Raw genomic sequence first — 21,056 nt, 5'->3', positions numbered from 1 at the left:
GAAGCTGTAGTGTGTCACTGGGTGTCACACAGTATACCCTTGTCCACGTGTCTTGCAGATGTCCATTGCAATGAGAAGTTCTCTGGCTTCTGCTACACTATCAATACTGGATCCTCATGGGTGCTCCTCTGATATCCCGTTATTGCCTTGAGTCATGGAGATCCTGCAGCTTTGGATCTGTAGGACCAGCCCTATTATGCACTCCAGCCAATTATAGCTGGGCTAGACATTGGGGTGGGCCAACTCAAAGCCCGGGAGGTAGCCAAGTTGGTCAGCCCACCAGCTCTCCTGTGCCCACATCACCAGGGTGAACTCTATGACTAAGATTTCATCAGAAATTTCCTCCTATGCAGTAAGAAAAAAAAAATAGAAGGAAAATACATTTTTGTTGAAGGCAACTTTGAGATGGAAGGTGATCTTTTCAACTGTATCAAAGCCAACACAATCCCTATTTTAAGATGCTAGGACTAAAAGGGCTCAGAAAGTTGTGTCCAGAGGTCACAGTCACTGAAGGTCTGTTGCACAATTTTATCTAATTTAATCTTTCATTTTTATACTAGCAAGGAAATTAAGCAGCTTTGGTTCACAAGGGTGGCGAGGCCTGATTGCACACAGCTTAACTCTGGGGCCTGTTCCTTTCTCAGTACCATATAGCTCCCCTAAGCTACCAATGTGTTCATCTTTTTTTTTCCCATCCACTTCCTCCCTTGCTGGAGAATTACCCAGAGTCCTTTCACACACCAGGCTGGTACTGTACCACAGAGCCATATGCCCGTCACGCTGGCTGTCTTTCTGCTTCTTTGTCTTTCTGGTAATAAACATGTATTAGATTTGAAATAAGAGAAAGTATTGTTTTAACTTCAAAAGGATGTATAATAATTTACTTTAAATAACCAAGTTCTCCTTTATTTACTGAAAAATAAAACCAACTCTATGCCTAATGTTGATTTTAAGAAGTAAATACATTGCTTTTTAGAGAGAAAGTCCTTTCTGGTCTATGTGTCCTTAATTTCTTTTTTTTTTTTTTTTTTGTTTGTTTGTTTTTTTGGTTTTTTGGGGTTTTTTTGGATTTGGTTTTTTCAAGACATGGTTTCTCTGTGTAGCCCTGGCTGTCCTGGAACTCACCCTGTAGACCAGGCTGGCCTCGAACTCAGAAATCCGCCTGCCTCTGACTCCCAGAGTGCTAGGATTACAGGAGTGCGCCACCACCACCCGGGAGTGCTTAATTTCTTAAAGACTACAATTACTACTAAATTAAACAAAGGTCTTTATCTTAGGATCTACAATATTTCAGATAAATGCTGGATTCTGAAAAAAGTGTTTAGGACTTAATGCCGTATGTGCAAGAGTTTTGATATTATTGTTTTAAGCCTTTGATTTTGACCTGGAAGTGAACTGTGAGTTCAAGGCCAGCCTGGTCTATAGAGTGAGTGCCAGGACAGCCATGGAGTACTGGCTGGTTTTGTGTGTCAACTTGACACAGGCTGGAGTTATCACAGAGAAAGGAGCTTCAGTTGGGGAAGTGCCTCCATGAGATCCAGCTGTGGGGCATTTTCTCAATTAGTGATCAAGTGGGGAGGGCCCCTTGTGGGTGGTTCCACCTTTGGGCTGGTGCTCTTGGGTTCTATAAGCGAGCAGGCTGAGCAAGCCAGGGGAAGCAAGCCAGTAAGAAACATCCCTCCATGGCCTCTGAATCAGCTCCTGCTTCCTGACCTGCTTGAGTTCCAATCCTAACTTCCTTTAGTGATGAACTGCAATGTGGAAGTGTAAGCTCAATAAACCCTTTCCTCCCCAACTTGCTTCTTGGTCATGATGTTTGTGCAGGAATAGAAACCCTGACTAAGACAAATTGGTACCAGTGTAGTGGGGTATTCCTGTGACAACCTGACCATGTTTTGGGGAGGACTGTGGAAGGACTTTGGAAATTTGAGCTAGAAAAGCCATTAGAATATTAAGAGCTCGGTGGAAAGTTCTGTGGGAGCTTGGAAGACAATGTTAAGAACAGTGCAAAAGATGGAGGCCTGGCTTGTGAAATTTCAGAGGGAAGATTAAAGACTCTTACAGTGGCCATGTTTTGATTGTGAAGATTCTGTGGTTTTGGTTAGCTGGGGCTGAAGAATCGGCTGTGAGTAACAAGATACCAGAACCACTAAAGCAAACCTTTGTGTTACTGGGATTATTGATGCTGGTTAGCTGGAGCTAAGAAATTAGCAGTGATTAAGAAGAAACCAGCATCACTGAGATGAAATCTTCTTGGAAGTGTTTACTGAGAGCACAGAGAGTGTGTTCCAGAGATAGCCACAATTGTATTTTGTGCTGTGGCTGGACTTGGTACTGTGTAAGAGTCACCCAGATGGTACTGGTTTTGAAGGCATGAAGGGGTCATGAAGAGCAGCTAAGGCTCTTGGCACAGTGAGAGGCCACGGAAGGCCACCGGTGAGGTGCAGCCTCAGTTGCAATTGATGGCCCAGGACTTGAAGGGGTCATGCATAGGAGCCGAGGCTTGTCACCATGAAGAGAGCCTATGAGAGGCTATTGGTAAAGGCTAATTACAGTGGAAGATAGCAGTGCTTTGGAGATGCCAGTGCCATGAGATGACCACCAAGAACAGCAGCAGCAGTGGAGTACAGGCAGCTGGAGTCTAGAAGACAAGCCGTGTGCTACAAAGGGCAGAGCTGGAGAAGTGACCCATGCCCTTGGAAGAGCCCGGAAGATTGTGAGTTGGATCCCAGACATTGAACCATTGGAGTTTGAGTTTTGCTTTTGGTTGTGACTGTGCCCTGATATGTTTCCCTCTTGAAGGAAGAAAGTATTTTAGTGGAGCCCACAGTTAAGAGACTTTGAATTTTTAAAGACTTTGAATTTTAAAGATATTGGACATTTTAAAGTGATTTAACTTTTAATATGTAAAGACTGTGGGACTTTTAAAGTAATTTAGATCTTGGGGATGAATAAGAAAGTAAGGGTTGAGGCTTAATAGTGATGTGTTTGTGTGTCAAGTTGACAAGGTCAATTGTACTGGCTGGTTTTGTGTGTCAACTTGACACAGGCTGGAGTTATCACAGAGAAAGGAGCTTCAGTTGGGGAAGTGCCTCCATGAGATCCAGCTGTGGGGCATTTTCTCAATTAGTGATCAAGTGGGGAGGGCCCCTTGTGGGTGGTTCCACCTTTGGGCTGGTGCTCTTGGGTTCTATAAGAGAGCAGGCTGAGCAAGCCAGGGGAAGCAAGCCAGTAAGAAACATCCCTCCATGGCCTCTGCATCAGCTCCTGCTTCCTGACCTGCTTGAGTTCCAATCCTAACTTCCTTTAGTGATGAACTGCAACGTGGAAGTGTAAGCTCAATAAACCCGTTCCTCCCCAACTTGCTTCTTGGTCATGATGTTTGTGCAGGAATAGAAACCCTGACTAAGACACAGAAAACTCTTAAAAACTATATGATTAAAATAATAATAATAATAATAATAATAATAATAATAAAAAGATGGGCTGGAGAGATGGCTCAGCAGTTAAGAGCACTGACTGTTCTTCTGAAGGTCCTGAGTTCAAATCCCAGCAACCACGTGGTGGCTCACAACCATTCATAATGAGATCTGACGCCCATTTCTGGTGTGTCTGAAGATAGCTACAGTGTACTTACATGTAATAATAAATCATTGGGCCAGAGCAAGCAGGGACTGAATGAGCAAGGTTAACCAGAGCAAGCAGGGGTGACAGGAGCAAGCAGAGGTCAACCACATGAAGGCTCACAACCATCTGTACAGCTACAGTGTTCTCCCATCTGTACAGCTACCTCATATATTACATAATTAAATAAATCTTTTTTAAAAAGACTTTGAATCTTTACACTACTAGAAAGTTTGTTAATCAGTCACGAGAAAGCCACTGTTACCTGACAGTCAAAGTCGGCAGCTAACAGGTGGCGACTGCAGTTAGCTGGGACTCTGCACTAGTCTGAGAAGTGCACACCTGGGATTTCATTTCTTTGTAAAGCTTGGCTCTCCCTTTCTCGTTGTTCTCTTATGTCTGACTTGTTCTGTAGGATCAGATACTGCTGCTTTTGTTGGAGTAGGTCGGCATCAGGGAAGTTTTTGTAGTGAAAGGGTAATTACATAGATTAAATTACTCGGGTTTTACAAACCAGCCTGAGGTCCCTCCACCCAAGGCTCTCCTCTTCTCCAGTTATACACGGCAGGGAAGAACCTTGTACATTTGTTGGGAGTTTCCTGAGTCTGGTAAACCTCTCCTGCCTCCTCCGTTTAGGGGCTGTTTCAAAGTGTAACTGAATAAGAAACACAGAATATGTTCCTCCAAGGGCACAAATTAAAAGTGCAAAAGAGAGCATGCTGGGTAAAATGCTCCAAAGTTCATGAACTTGGGGTCCACACTAAATGACACCACGACTGTCCATATCCAGAGTAAATGGTGGGGATAATGTTTATTACTTTCATTTATTCTTATCTTATGCCAAACAACAAAGATATATATTATGGTTCTCCATAGAAGAAAACTAACATTTATACATTGTGCTGGCTGGTTTTGTGTGTCAACCTGACACATGCTAGAGTTGTTACAGAGAAAAGAGCTTCAGTTGAGGAAATGCCTCCATGAGATCCAGCTGTAAGGCATTTTCTCTATTAGTGATCAAGAGGGGAGGGCCCCTTGTGGGTGGTGCCATCCCTGGGCTGATAGTCTTGGGTTCTATAAGAAAGCAAGCTGAGCAAGCCAGGGGAAGCAAGCCAGTAAGTAACATCCCTCCATGGCTTCTGCATCAGCTCCTGCTTCCTGACCTGCTAGAGTTCCAGTCCTGACTTACTTTGGTGATAAACAGCAGTGTGGAAATATAAGCTGTATAAACCCTTTCCTCCCCAACTTGCTTCTTGGTCGTGATGTTTGTGCAGGAATAGAAACCCTAAGACATATATGTACATATGTATTATGTATGTACACACATGTATAGAACACATATGAATTATATATGTATTCACACATATGCATATATATATTTTTAAAGACTTAAATCATACAATTATGGAGACTAGAAAATCCAAAATCTGCTGTTACTGCCTAAGGGCTCTGCTGCCACAATGCAGTCTTTGTTGGTTTGTTTTTCCCTTTGATTTTATATTGTTTTGTTTTTGACAACTTGACACAAACTTAGACATATCTTAGACTGAGAATATCAGTTGAGAGAAATGCTTCCACCAGACTGGCCTAAAGACAAGCCATTAGGGTATTTTTTAAATTAATGACTGCTGTGGGAAGGCCTGGCCTGTTGTAGGTGGTGCCATCCCTGGGCAGATGGCCCTGGGGTGTATAACAAAGCAAGCTGAGCAGTCAAGAGGAGCAAGTTAGTAAGAAACTTTTACAGACTTTGCTTGGGCTCCAGCCTTGGCATCCCCTGATGATGGATTGTAACCTCTAAACTAGTTAGCCCTTCCCTCCTCACGGTGCTTTTAGTCACAGAGTAGCATCTTAGCAATAGAACATAACTAGGAGACTCCCCAAGTCTTAAACTGTCCATACAGCTTTGAAAAGGAGGGCTTGTATCTCCCTTATTCTACAATTTTTAGCTTCTTCTCTTGTCTCTGGAGATGATTTCATACTTTGGATAGTCTCCTATTAAGTCTTTGACTTAAAACTGGCTGAAATTTGGTTTTATCTGGTGATCTAAGGGATCACGAAGCTGGGTGGTGGTGGTGGGGGTGGCGGCGCAGCACTCTGGGAGGCAGAGGCAGGCCTGGATTTCTGAGTTCGAGGCCAGCCTGGTCTACAGAGTAAGTTCCAGGACAGCCAGGGCTATACAGAGAAACCCTGTCTCGAAAAACCAAATCCAAAAAACAAAAAGAAAAAGAAAAAAGGAAAGGAAAGAAAAGAAAAGGGGATCACAAAGAGGACAGGACAGGTGAGGAGGCATTTCAGTACCTGCTCAGATTAAACAAACTGAAAACAAAAATCGAGGGTCAGACACGCTGGTGTACCTTTATGTGCCAGGACTCTGGAGACAGAATCAGGCAGATCTCAGTGAGCTTGATACCAGCTAAGTCAGTATGCCAAGTTCCAAGATACCCAAGACTGCATAGAGAGACTCTCAAAAAAACAAAACAGCTAAGAATAAAGATTAGAACAAATAGTTGGGCATCCATTAACTTCCGTGAGCTAAGACAACCCCCTCCCTGCTGTTCTTCCTTCCTCAGTCTTCATGGAGGTGATGCCCCGTGTGAGCTCTACAGCACTCGCGATGGCGGCCTCACCTCTACGCTCCAATGTTTCCACCTCCCAAAATGCCTTCCTCTGCCATCATAGAATATTTACATTTTCTCTTTTTTGTGAAGACTTTCATCATCTTTCCAATCAGAACGAGTATGCCTATCTTAATTTCTTTTCTGTTGCTTCGATAGAACACCATGACCAAGGCAATTTATAAAAAGAAGTTTTGATTTACCTATGGTTTCAAAGTTAGAGGCCATGATGGCGGAGTGAAGGAGGAAGAGCTGAAAGTGCACCCCTTGATCTAAAACCACAAGACGGAGAAAACACGAAGCCCACCGGCAGTGACACACCCAATCTATCCCAAACAGTTCTGCCAACTGGGGACATTTTAGTGTATGACCCTACAGTAGCCATTCTTATTCAAACCAACCACAAGGCCCTTTCTTGATCAAAGACTTATTTTATTCCTTTTGTGTAACTTAGTAGCAATAGCTTCTCTGTGTTCCTACTTACAGTGTATAAAAAAATGCTAAGTATTTAATATGCAGTAGTACTTCAGTACTACTGAAACATTATAAATAGACATTATTATACTTTTGTTGACATATGAAATTGTGACACAGTGATGAACTAATCCATCTAACGTTGCACCAACTACCAGTTTTGAAGTTAGGATTCTAAGGTATGTTTGACTACTTAGTCTGAGTTCTTTCTTTTTTTTTTTTTTAGGATTTATTTATTTATTTTATATATATGATGAATACACTGTAGCTGTCTTCAGACACACACAGAAGAGGGCATCAGATCCCATTACAGATGGTTGTGAGCCACCATGTGGTTGCTGGGAATTAGACTCAGGACCTCTGGAAGAGCAGTCAGTGCTCTTAACCACTGAGCCATCTCTCCAGCCCTAAGTCTGAGTTCTTAATAGTTGTCTTAGTTAGGGTTTCCATTGCTGAGAAGAGACACCATGGCCAAGGCAACTCTTTTTTTTTTTTTTTTGGAGAGCTTGTGGGCATTTTTTTTTTATTTATTTTTTTTTATTATTCGATATAATTTATTTACATTTCAAATGATTTCCCCTTTTCTAGCCCCCCCACTCCCCGAAAGTCCCGCAAGCCCCCTTCTCTTCCCCTGTCCTCCCACCCACCCCTTCCCACTTCCCCGTTCTGGTTTTGCTGAATACTGTTTCACTGAGTCTTTCCAGAACCAGGGGCCACTCCTCCTTTCTTCTTGTACCTCATTTGATGTGTGGATTATGTTTTGGGTATTCCAGTTTTCTAGGTTAATATCCACTTATTAGTGAGTGCATACCATGATTCACCTTTTGAGTCTGGGTTACCTCACTTAGTATGATATTCTCTAGCTCCATCCATTTGCCTAAGAATTTCATGAATTCATTGTTTCTAATGGCTGAATAGTACTCCATTGTGTAGATATACCACATTTTTTGCATCCACTCTTCTGTTGAGGGATACCTGGGTTCTTTCCAGCATCTGGCAATTACAAATAGGGCTGCTATGAACATAGTAGAACATGTATCCTTATTACATGGTGGGGAGTCTTCTGGGTATATGCCCAGGAGTGGTATAGCAGGATCTTCTGGAAGTAAGGTGCCCAGTTTTCGGAGGAACCGCCAGACTGATTTCCAGAGTGGTTGTACCAATTTGCAACCCCACCAGCAGTGGAGGAGTGTTCCTCTTTCTCCACACCCTCTCCAACACCTGCTGTCTCCTGAATTTTTAATCTTAGCCATTCTGACTGGTGTAAGATGAAATCTTAGGGTTGTTTTGATTTGCATTTCCCTAATGACTAATGAAGTTGAGCATTTTTTAAGATGCTTCTCCGCCATCCGAAGTTCTTCAGGTGAGAATTCTTTGTTTAACTCTGTACCCCATTTTTTAATAGGGTTGTTTGGTTTTCTGGAGTCTAACTTCTTGAGTTCTTTATATATATTGGATATTAGCCCTCTATCTGATGTAGGATTGGTGAAGATCTTTTCCCAATTTGTTGGTTGCCGATTTGTCCTCTTGATGGTGTCCTTTGCCTTACAGAAACTTTGTAATTTTATGAGGTCCCATTTGTCAATTCTTGCTCTTAGAGCATACGCTATTGGTGTTCTGTTCAGAAACTTTCTCCCTGTACCGATGTCCTCAAGGGTCTTCCCCAGTTTTTTTTCTATTAGCTTCAGAGTGTCTGGCTTTATGTGGAGGTCCTTGATCCATTTGGATTTGAGCTTAGTACAAGGAGACAAGGATGGATCAATTCCCAAGGCAACTCTTATAAGGGAACACATTTCAGTGGGGCCGGCTTGCAGGCTCAGAGGTTCAGTCCATTACCATCAAGACAGGAAGCATGGCAGCATGTAGGCAGGCACAGTGCTGGAGAAGGAGCTGAGTGTTCCTCATTTTGATCCATCTGCAGCCAGGAGAGGATTGTCTTCCAGGCAGCTAGGAAGAGGGTCTCAAAGCCCACTTCCACAGTGACACATTTTCTCCAACAAGGCCATACCTCCTAGTGGTGCCACTCATTTCCTTGGGCCAAGCATATTCAAACCACCACAATGGTTATACTATTCTGTCTCCTGATAAGATCTATTTTGCCTCACTTCCTCAGAAATTCTAGGATATTACTCAAGGCCATCAGTGATCTTCATGGCACATAGCTACCCAGTATGCTTGGAGAGACTTCTTATAGGATCCCAGAGATACCAGAATTAAAATCCCTTGAATCAGGATGGGGATGCAGGGGTGGAGAGATGGCTCAGTGGTTAGGAGCACTTACTGCTCTTTTGGAGGACTCAAGTTCAGTTCCCAGCACCCACATCAGGCTCAGAGACACCTGTAACTGCACTTGTAGGGTCTATGACACCTTCTTCTGGCCTCCACAGGCATCTGCATGCAAAAGGTATGCATACATTTGCATAATTGTATGTATAAACTTGAACCAGACAAACATATTATATATTTTTTAAAATAAAAAACTTGAACTATTATAACAATATGAAGGTCTTCAAACACTCCCTACAGCTCCTGTGAGTCTTACAGGCAGGATAGGAAGTAACTTCTTTGTCTCCAAATACAAGTTCTCTGAGTAAAGTTTTGCATCTGCACACTTGGCATCCTGAAATAGCCTTCTGTTTCTACCCTTAGGGAATTTGGTTAAGACATTTTTTTTTTTTTTATGAAAAGAAAGCTAAGCCACTTTTTGGTTCTTCTTAAAATAGAATGTGTTTGGAAAGACAAGAGTAAGGTGTATATTTTGGATAATTTGTTAATTAGGAGAAAAGCTCAGAGAAAGAAATGCTCCCATAATTCCACTGTCTGGAGATAGTCATAATTGATGTTTTTACCTAGTCTTTTTATATGTTCACAGAGACATGGATACATGCATAGTTGGAAACATTAAGAGCATGGGATTTTTGGTGCATGTTTATTTTTGACATAGGATGTTATATAATCCAGGCTGGTCTCTAACTTGCTATGTAGCAAAGGATGACCTGGAACTTGTGCTCTTCCAGTCTCTCCCTCCTGGATGCATGGGCTTATGGGCATACACCTCTAGCCCTGGTTTACATGGTGCTGGGAATTAAACCTAAGAGGGCTTCAGCATGCTATGGAGCATTTTATCAACTGAACTACATCCCCAACCATGTTAGAGCTTTGTAAGCAATTATGACAACCATACAGCTGTTTCCCCACAACATTTTTAAGCATACCCAATATTACATCATGACGATAGCCTTGCTTAACCTCACCTTAGTGTTCTTACATGGTGTTTGAGTTTGCCACGAGGAGTCCCATACTAGTTCCATCCTTGTTTTTGTTGTCCCCAACTACATTTCTTAGGAAAGAAGGAGAGAAATCAAATTACTGAATATTTAATGGTACATTTCACACTGTTCTTCTTGTACCAGGTAATGTTCCCAGTACAGCTAGGTTACCATAAGGTGATTAAAAGATTCATAATCTGCTCAGGATCAAGATGCCAGAAGGGCTGGAAAAATATGTGATAGGAGTCAGAGGAGGACTGACCAACTGCTCCAGATTACACTAAGGAAGGCCCAAGTAAGCACTTCAATGCCATCTTTACCACATTTTGTGCCTACTGCCTTATACTTCCAACTCCACACTCCAACAACACAAAATTCCTCCTTCTCAAGCTCCTTCTGTCTCTCTCTCTGTCTCTCTCTCTCTGTCTCTCTCTCTCTCTGTCTCTATCTCCCTTCCCTTCTTTCTTTCTCTGTTTCTTCCTTCCTTTCTTTCTCTCTTTCTCTGTCTCTTTCTTCCTTCCTTCCTTCCTCTCTTTCTCTCTGTCTCTTTCTTTCCTTCTTTCTTTCTCTTTCCCTCTTTTTCCTTCTTTCTTTCTCTTTCCCTCTGTCTCTTTCTTTCTTTCTCTCTCTCTCTCTTTCTTTCTTTCTTTCTTTCTTCCTTTCTGATGTTGTTGCTTTGTTTTGTTTTTAAAACAAGGTCTCTATGTTGTCATGACTGTCCAGTACTCCATGTGTAGACCTGGCTGGCCTAGAACCCAAAGAGAACCTCCTACCTCTGCCTCCAGAGTTCAGAGATTACTGGCATACACCACCGTGCCCAGCTCTTTCTTAGTTTAAAAGACTGAGTCTCCTGTAGGCCTTGAGTTTGATATGCAACTAAGGATGATAGGCTTTCACTACCATGTTTATTTGTTGTTTTTAAAATTTATTTGTTCTATATTTAATTACATTTATTTCCAGTATATGTATGTATGTATGTATGTATGTATGTATGTATGTATGTATGTATGTCAGAGGAAATTTTAATATTAAATGTGAGTTGGTTCTCTCCTTTCACCATGTGGGTCCCAGAGATTAATGATTGAACTTAGGTCATTAGCAATGACCTCGGCTTGGCAGCAATCATCCTTACCAGGTGAGACCTCTTTCTAGCTCCCCATGTCTAGGAGCTTAGTACAGACTAGGTAAATTCTCTACCAACTGAGTTACATCCTCAGTACCCCATGTTTAAACTCATTTGCTTCACTACACCTCAATCCCAGACCAGCCTGTCTGTGACATCCTGTCAGACACCATTTCTGGTTCATCTTCACATCCACAGTGCCTTCAAACCAAACAGGAACCTGCTGACTACGTGAAATCAGTATTATATCTCTGCTTCCCACCCTCATTAGTATTGACTTTTTTAGAGGATTAAAAAGATAACAAGCTCCCAGAGCTGAACAAAGGCAGAAACACTCTTAAGTTTGAGGCTTCTGCACAGATGCTACCAGAGGTTTCAAAATCCATATAAGGAAAAGGATTTAAAATAATCTTGTCTAAACCTGCATTAGGAATGTATGCAATTTTGACACACTTGTAGCACTCAATGTTATGTTAATACTTCCTAGAAGATAAGAAAATCCCCATTCACATTAGCCTTCAAACTGCACTTTAAAGAAGAGTTGTGTGCCTCTCGATGCCTAGGGTTTGTCATTTCAGGTCAAATTTCACTAAAACAACTACCGTTGTCCCAAGATGGATTGTAACAAAAACATTCCTAAGGTGTCACAGACCCATGATTGCAGTGTTCTCAATATCTTTATAAGGTGGCTACTATCTGTGCCACTCACTTAAGTCATACCACTGAAAATGATAACACCCACAGTTTTAAAAAAGAACAAATTGTGTGTAAGGTTAAGAAACCCAATAAGAAGCCCATACTCCTCTCTCTAAGAGTAGACGGTAAAATATACTATTTAGTTTCTGTTGCCTTTGTTATGAAAGTCATCTTTCATAACACATCTCTAAATGTCTTTTGTCTACTCAGGCTAAAGACAGACATTCTAACCCATTTTCTAAAGCTCAATCCATGACTGAGATTGGAAGACTGAACTGGGTTCATTAGGCTTGTGCACAAGCCTACCCTTGTGAGCTTTCTCTGTTGGAAAGGTTTAACTTAGCTCGCACTATGATTGAATTTTCTGTTTTTCTAATTGGCTGGCTTTGAGCTCCTGATCTTGTGGTCTGCTCCAAAGTGCTAGGATTTCAGGTATGTGCCACTGTATCTGACCTGTGATTTGATGTAATTTCTGTTTAGTTTGCTTTTCATTTTAATTTTCTCTGCAGTTTACACGGCTTAGCACTTTTTCTTTGTTCCCTACCTTGATCAATGCTGTCCTGGTGAGTGGTCTCATAAAGAGAACTTCTGATGATTACCAAAAGCAAAGGTCCTCATGAGCTTATTAATGCTATGCTCCTGTGCTCCGTTAGAGGAGCAGGACTTCCATCTTGCTAACAGACTGACAGAGATGGCCCTGCTGATCGAAATGCTACTTCAGGTCAGGGTTCTAGGGGTCCTTGAGGTTAGCGATCCAGGCACACGTGTGGTTGTGGCATCCCAGGCCCATCCCATGCTCTTTGAGATCCTCCTGAATACAGTCCTTGACTTCTGTACCATTTTCTAGTTGTCTCTCTCTCTCCCTCTCTCTTGTTTTTTTGTTTTTCCAAAACAGGGTTTCTCTGTAATAGCCCTGGCTGTCCTGGAACTCACTCTGTAGACCAGGCTGGCCTCCAACTCAGAAATCCGCCTGCCTCTGCCTCCCAAAGTGCTGGGATTACAGGCGTGCGCCACCACTGCCCAGCTCTAGTTGTCTCTATAGACTTTGCAGTCATTACCCACAGTTGCCAGGGCTACTTGCACCATCTCTACACACTTATCTGCATCCCTTATGGTGTACTGGCAACCCTGAAAGAAGAATTGAAGAACATATATGGGAGTTGAAAACTGTCAGGTGTTTTGAGGATCTCCGCTTTCTATTTTGCTATCGGGTTGTTCTGGGACCTGAGAATGTAAAGACCCAGGTGCTATTCAGGGCTTCCTTTCTGGATTGGAGATAACCTTCTTCCTGCTGTCTTCTTGTAGAAGAAAGAGGGTTTTCTACTTATTTTTTTTTTAATTTGCTTATTTACTTTTATGTTCATTGATGTCTTTTTTAAAAAGATTTATTTATTATTATATGTAAGTACACTGTAGTTGTCTTCAGACACACCAGAAGAGGGTATCAGATCTCATTACAGATGGTTGTGAGCCACCATATGGTTGCTAGGATTGAACTCGGGATCTCCAGTAGAGCAGTCAGTGCTGAGCTATCTCTCCAGCCCCAGTTTTCTACTTCCTATAACCCTGTCAGGAACAGAAGGGTCTGGTTTATTCCCTTAAATTATTGACTTATTGAGGCTAGAGATTTGGCTAAGCACTTCAGAGCATGAACTATTCTTGTAGAGGACCCACATTTTATTACAGCACCAATGTCAAGTGGCTCGCCACTGCCTGTAACTTCAGTTCTAGGGGATCACACTAGATACCCTCTCCATGTAAAGTGGAAATTTCTGGTTTCTTTGGAGACTCAGTTGTGTCATGTGATGTTTTTCTGGAAGCTGTCTTATGAGAGGATGTTTTGCTGAAATAGACACATGGTATTTTTCTGGATGCTGCCTGGAAAAGAGGTATGTGATGTTTTGCTAGAGTGGACACTTGAGAGAACACATGATATTTGGAAAGGATATAAGCGTAACCCAACAGACAGTGGACGATGCTGTGTGGCATTGGTTTGCCTTGCCACTCTTTGCTAGTCTTGGTTGGGCTTTGCTGATGCTGGTTTCCGCTGATGACACTGTGGCTCTGGTTCACCTTGCCTTCTCCACTGATCGTTGTTTATCATGACTTCATAGAGAGAAATGCACCAAAGAACTTTTCCTGATGCTTCAGTGGCTTTTTGATGCTTTTGCAGACTTGGGCCCATTGGTTAGAGCCTTGAGGTTTCTTCTGGATTGTACTGCCGTTGCTGATTTGTGAATAGTGTTTGCAAGTGGACTGAGCTAAGGCTGTTGATTTGTGTGATCTAAACTCCTGACATCCTGACAATGAAGTTTGGAATCTCCCAAAAGGACCCATCTTCCCTTACCCTATTAACCTTTCCTTTCCACTACTTCTGGCTAGAAGGGAGGTTAAAACATTTAAGAACCCTTATTAAAATAGGTTTTAAAAAAATCTACAAGTCGGGCAGTAGTGGCACACGCCCTTAATCCCAGCACTTAGGAGGCAGAGGCAGGTGGATTTCTGAGTTCGAGGCCAGCCTGGTCTACAGAGTGAGTTCCAGGACAGCCGGAGCTACACGAAGAAACCCTGTCTCGAAAAATCAAAATAAATAAATAAATAAATAAATAAATAAACAAATAAATAAATAAATCTAAGTCTACACTTCTGGTCTCCACAGGCACTCACATACATACATATGTAAAATAAACCTTTCAAAAGGAGCTAGCTATGTCTAATTGGTTGGATTAGAACATGTGTTTTGAAGGGGTATGTGTTGGTATATAGAAGCAAAGTTTAGATCTCAGTGCCTAGGTTTTGTGAATGGGCTCAGGTTGAAGAACATCTACCTCTTCGTTTTAGAAAAGCTATCTGGAATATAGCATCAGAATATCCAGTTCAACCACACAGTCCCATGAGTATGTCTAACATCTAATTATCAAATAAATGAACCAGAGTAAGATAGTTTTAGAACTAGATGAAAGTGGGCAGGGCGGGCTTGTAATTACTAAGTAAAGACATGTTGCTATCATTAATTTGTCAGTTTAAGAAGTTACTGGGAAATAAATTGCCATGAAACGTAAGTATAACCTAATGATTTATCATTACCTTTGAAATCCAGTTAACAACATTGTTGACTTCATCATTACAAACTACTTATTAACTACATATACCCTGGAATTTTTGCCCTTGAATTCATTGTCACTTTGTGGTATCATAGAAAGATATTTGGTCTTTGTCCAAGTTCTTGACACAGAGATCCTGAAACCCTTGGAATTTCCTGAGTTATAAAGGTGATGGTAGCATTTTTTTTTTTTTAAAAAAAATCTAATGAAGCAATCTTTGCCTCCTGGATAGCTTCAGTATGCAGATTAGCAACTAGGAAGTCTAACCCTTGCTTGGAAATGTAGAATTATAGTCCAGTTTCAGCAACACAGTCTGGAAATGAAGTTCTTTCACTACTGTCCAGTTACTTGATTATTCACACTTATGTCACAAAAACCTCCATAAATAACACTAAATGATGGGGCTAGACTGCTTCCCAGTAAGTGACCACAGCAAGTTGCTGAGAGGGGTGCTGTTTACTCCCTGGCCTTGTGGGGACAGAGGAGTCTGCTCCTTGGATCCCTCTGGATCTCACCTCGTATTATCTCCTCACCAAAATATTCCTTGTATCATCCATAATAAACTGATAAACATAAACACATTGCCTTCCTGAGATCTGTGAGCTGTTCCTGAAAATTATCACACAACATGGTCCATAAGAAGTATGGATGCCCCAGGACTTGCAAGTGTAATTTGTAAAGACAATGTAAAGAATTTTAGTTTCAATTAGAGGAGTCCATGCCCATACTGTACCCTCACGATTAAAATTGATACTAAAACCATCAATTTATAAAGATGATAAATGCTAATTTTACTTCATATTGGCTAGTCCTGAACTTCTGATCTTTTTTAAAGATTTATTTATTTTAATGTATTTATTTTTATGTATATGAGTACAATTATAGCTGTCTTCAGACACACCAGAAGAGGGCATCAGATCCCATTACAGATGGTTGTGAGCCACCATGTGGTTGCTGGGAATTGAGCTCAGGACCTCTAGAAGAGCAGTCAGTGCTCTTAACCTCCAAGCCATCTCTCCAGCCCTGAACTTCTGATCTTTCTTAAAGCCAATGATCTCATCTCACCTGAGTTAAAGTCCCTAAAAGATAAAGGAAGTCCTTAGGCCACAAGCTGGGCAGCATAGAATTGTCATCATTTCTGAAGTTGCTGACATTGGATGCTATGTAAGGAAAAGCTCTAGTTCCTCACTCTTGAGTCCTGCTGTATCAATTGTAAGACCCCGAAAACCTAGGGTGCCCCAGCACCCCACACCCCAGAAGGTGATGCAATAGCATGAGGATTTCTTTATTTCCAGAATTCTGGATTCCACAGCCATACCCCATGCAGGGGTAGAGGACTGAAGACCCGGAGCAACTGAAGTCAGGGGTATTTAAAGGGGAAAAATCACAAGGGTTGGAGGCCACAATTCACAAGGCAAGGGGTGGAGGACAAAACTCAGAATGGGGAAGTACAGAATGAGGAAGTAAGGAAGGTTAGAGATTATCTGGAGCAAATGTCCTTGGGGGCATTGTTATAGTTAAACATTGGAACTAGAACTGGGTGGGCTATCTTTCTCAAGCTGAAAGCAGAAAACAAGTTACTCTGTGCTGGGCTAATTGTTTAGAGGTCTAAAAACATTGAGTTGGGGGTCTCTCACAATCAGTTCCCTTTTCTCTGATTCCCCAGCTGGGCATCCTGGTGCTTACCCAACCATGGCCACTGAGATAATGAAAGTGACGGGGCCATGTGTGTCAAGGCTGATAGACCGTGCAGAGTAGGTCACTGTGCTGGTGTCATTGCAAAGCCGTGAAGAATGGGAAAGATGTGGTTTCCTGGAGTGAGCAGCACACCAGGCTCACAGCGGCCACAGCAACACTTGTTCGCAAGGACAGTGGGTAGTTTAGACATCCCTTAAAGAGGGATCCAAAGAGGAAAGATGACTCAGCGGTTAAGAGTACCTGTTGAGTTTGTAGAGGACTTGTGTTCAGTTCCTAGCACTCACATCGGTCAGTTTACAACTGCCTCTAATTCCAACTCCAAGAGATGTGCCCCTTTCTGCCCCTTGTGGGCACCTGCATGTACACACACAAGCCCTCACACAGACACATAGACATATTTTTAAATTGTCTAAAAGAAGTCAGGAAAACATTATAAAAATAGCAATTTGCAGCACTGCAAAAATATAATCCCCCACCACCACCACACACACACACACTGAAAGCTAAACTTTTGGTTATTTCGAGACAGGGTTTCTCTGTGTAGCCCTGGCTGTCCTGGAACTCACTCTGTAGACCAGGCTGGCCTCAAACTCAGAAATCCACCTGCCTCTGCCTCCCAAGTGCTGTAATGGTGTTTATTGAAGTAAGCTGTTCCTAGGTCCTTGGTAGGAGCCTAGTGGAATAGCCTGTAAGCTAACAGTGCGTGAGAAATCAAACTGGAAAGTACCATGTAACTTATATCTCAGGCCAGGATCCTCTTAACTGTCATAGATCAGAGTAGCTAAGACACACACACACACACACACACACACACACACACAGATGTCATGGGAACTGTAGACATTCTCTCTGAAATGAAAATGAGTGAAACCAAACAACTTAGTTTATGAAGGTTGATGATAAGAGGGGAAAACTTTTTGTTGTTGTTGTTGTTGTTGTTGTTTTGTTTTGTTTTGTTTTGTTTCACTTATAAACTGCACGCCTAGTTCGGGCAGATTTACCGCTACACTGCTGTATTCCCCAGCTATGAGAGCCCTTGCTACTTGTGGCTTCTCTGGGCCATGTGGTTCTGCTCTATCTTCCTTCCACCTCCTCTTCCTCTCTCCTCTCTCTTTCCCCACTCTCTAAACCCCCACCTTTCCCTTCCACTGCAACCACAGGTTCTAGCCTTTATTTGACTGGTTAAAATGGGCAGACTGAAATCTCTTGAGTACGTGATCCACTCCTCATCCGGGAAGCCCCTCTTGAGGAAGCAGAATTAACATCAGCATACAAACATCACCAGGGCCACCCACAACATTCCTGACCACTCATTCTGCTTTGTCCAATTAAAAGGCCCCTTTCTTTCAAATATAAATTGAGCACAACTATTACAATTGTGCAAATTATAGAGTATAAGATACACTTAACACCCAGTCCATCATGTTTGTCACTTTAGATAAAGCATTCCACCATTTATCTTAACTTAAAAGTGTTACAATTCTATACCTGAATAATGTACTGCTTTTAGCTTGTATTACCATCTGAAAACCTCGAATTTATATCATTTCTCTCAATACTAAACAGGTTGAGTTGACTATGGGACTACAACTAGTCTTCAACCTTATCAGAAATCTAAGAATGATTTAAATTCTACCTGAAAATATAGGAAGCACCAAACATAGCTTCCAAATCTCAAGAACCAGTCCAAGGAGATATATTAACACACTTCTGCCTCCAGGGGGAGCTCAAGATCTCCATCCTTCGTTTTTTAGAGTCCTGTAAAAAGAATCTAGAAGAAGATGGAAAGGGGAGGGAGGGGTGTTAGAAGAGGTGTAGGGGTTAATGGAAGTGAACCAAGACATTTTCCTCATTAATAACCTCAGGATCCTTTGGATGACTCTTGTAATGCTTTTATATTTTATTTCTTCCCTGTCTTTGATGGCTGGAACATTAAGTCACTAGGGAGAAAGTATCCTCCTTAGAGATCTTTGTCCTGCTAGCTACTGCGAGGGTTGAGACCTGGCCTGAGCTGCCAGGAAAGAATAAGCCTTTGATCCCAGCATCTTTTGTTCAGTGTCGCGGGAGAAGCATTGAGAACCACGCACGATTCAGGATCCTGGCCAGATTCTTTCCATTTGCTGATTGCATGAGGCTGGCATAGAGAACCAGAATTTTGGAAGCAGGGAATTGAAGGACATGATTTTTGATGAGGGGGCTGTATCCATGCTTTGATTAGTGATAATAAAGCAGAGGAAAAAAACAATTTCCAGTGCAGGGAGGGAATGGTTGGTTCTCTTGGGAAGCCAAGTGAAATGGCACATACATTTAATCCCACTACTAGAGGCAGAACTGACAGGTCTGTGAGATGGAGGATAGCCTGGTCTACACAGCAAGTTCCAGATTAGCCATAGTCAGATATAGTGAGAACTAGAGAGAACCTGCCCCTCTCTCTCTCTCTCTCTCTCTCTCTCTCTCTCTCTCTCTCTCTCTCTCTCTCTCTCTCTCTCTCTCTCTCTCTCTTTTGGGGGGGGGGGGGATTTGGTTTTTTCAAGACAGGATTTCTCTGTATAGCTCTGGCTGTCCTGGAACTCACTCTGTAGACCAGGCTGGCCTCGAACTCAGAAATCCTCCTGCCTCTGCCTTCCAGAGTGCTGGGATTACAGGCATGTGCCACCACCGCCTGACTAGAACCTGTCTTTAAAAAAACAAAGCAAAAGGGGCTGGAAAGATGGCTCAGTGGTTAAGAGCACTGACTGCTCTTCCAGAGATCCTGAGTTTAATTCCCAGCAACCACACAATGGCTCGCAACCATCTGTAATGAGGATTCGATGCCCTCTTCTGGTGTGTCTGAAGACAGACAGTATACCCACATACATGAAATAAATTATTTTAAACAAACAGATAAACAATAAAAAAACAAGGGTAGAAGATGGGCAGAAAAGAAAACAGAGTACTGTGGATAAACCTAGCCGCCCCTGAAAGACAGAACAGAGCTGACCTCTTCAGTGCCTGAGTGACCTTCCCAGCATTAGCCTGGCAGTCTCAGGAGTGCAGGGCCAGGCCTGCGGTGAGTCGGCACCTCATCTCCAACAAGATGTGTTTGCGGGTACAGGTAATTTAATTTAGGAGAAAGGAATTGTTCCACTTTTGATATACTTTTGTTTTTAATCATTTTACTTAGAAGTTTATGCTTACTATTCTATTGAAGGAAAACTCATTTCGTATCTTTATAAATCAACAGCATCTAAATTTGAAGGCCTAATTTTTTAATTAATAGATTTTAAAAGCAGATTTAGTTTTCCAGAAGAAAGCCAAAAACTACAGAACACCTATGACTACCTTGTCCCTGTCCCTTTGCTACCTTCCCCCATTACTGACATTTTATTTATTTGTTTGACTTGTGCAGGAGATCAAGTTCTCTACCCCTGAGTCATAGTCCATATTTTATTTTAATTGTTGTTTTATACAGTGTCTCCCTATGTTGCCTAGGTTATAGCTTTTTTGTGAAAGACTTATTTTTTATTTATTTATGTATATGAGTGCTGTACTGATGGTTGTGAGCCATCATGTGGTTGCTGGGAATTTGAATTAGGACCTCTGCACTCTCTGGTCCGCCCTGCTTGCTCAAGGTTTATTTATTATTAAATCCAAGTACATTGTAGCTGTCTTCAGACAGCACCAGAAGAGGGTGTCAGATTTCATTACAGATGGTTGTTGCTGGGATTTGAACTCAGCACCTTAGGAAGAACAGTCAGTGCTCTTAACTGCTGAGCCATTTCTCCAGCCTAACTAAGCTAGCCTTAGGCTCACACTGTAGCCCTGACTGGCCTTGAGCTTTCGATCCTTCTGCCTTGGCCTCCTAAACAGCAAGAAGCACAGGTTTGGGCTACCAGACTCCTCTTACCCTTGTGGTAGAGATTACAGTTGAGAAGTCAATATTGTTATATCACTATGAATTAAAATTTCATTTTCACAGTGCAGTCCATTGTTTTTTTTTTTATTATGTATTCTCTGAGGTTCAAGAAATCCCCAGTGACACATACTCACACAGCATCATTTCATGTAGTTGAGCTGCCCTGAAATTGTTCTGGGCTCCTTATACCCATGCCTCTCTCCTCTCAACAATGGCAGTCGCAGATCTGTTCACTGTCTGCATACTGCTTGCCTTCCAAAAGGATCTTGTAGCTGGATTCATTCGGCCCTCTCACACTGGCTTTTTTTTTTTACTTAGTTTTTATTCATAATTACAAATTTAACTCTGTAATCCAGCTAGACTTCAAAGGAAATAAGAAAAACAGGGATCCCAAAGAACTGCAGTGAGGGTGCAAAGATCATGAGATATTGTGAGCAGATGGGTGGTCCTGAGGTAGGGAAGGAATGGTCACAAGGAAGGGTCACAAACCAGGTGCCCTAGGCTGTCCACAGTAGGACACGGTGGTCTTCCTGTTGGTCTTGTTGTTTTGGGATCCAC

This window comes from Apodemus sylvaticus, chromosome 1 (assembly GCF_947179515.1).
Source record: "Apodemus sylvaticus chromosome 1, mApoSyl1.1, whole genome shotgun sequence".
NCBI lineage: Eukaryota > Metazoa > Chordata > Mammalia > Rodentia > Muridae > Apodemus > Apodemus sylvaticus.
This window is presented reverse-complemented; position numbering follows the sequence as displayed.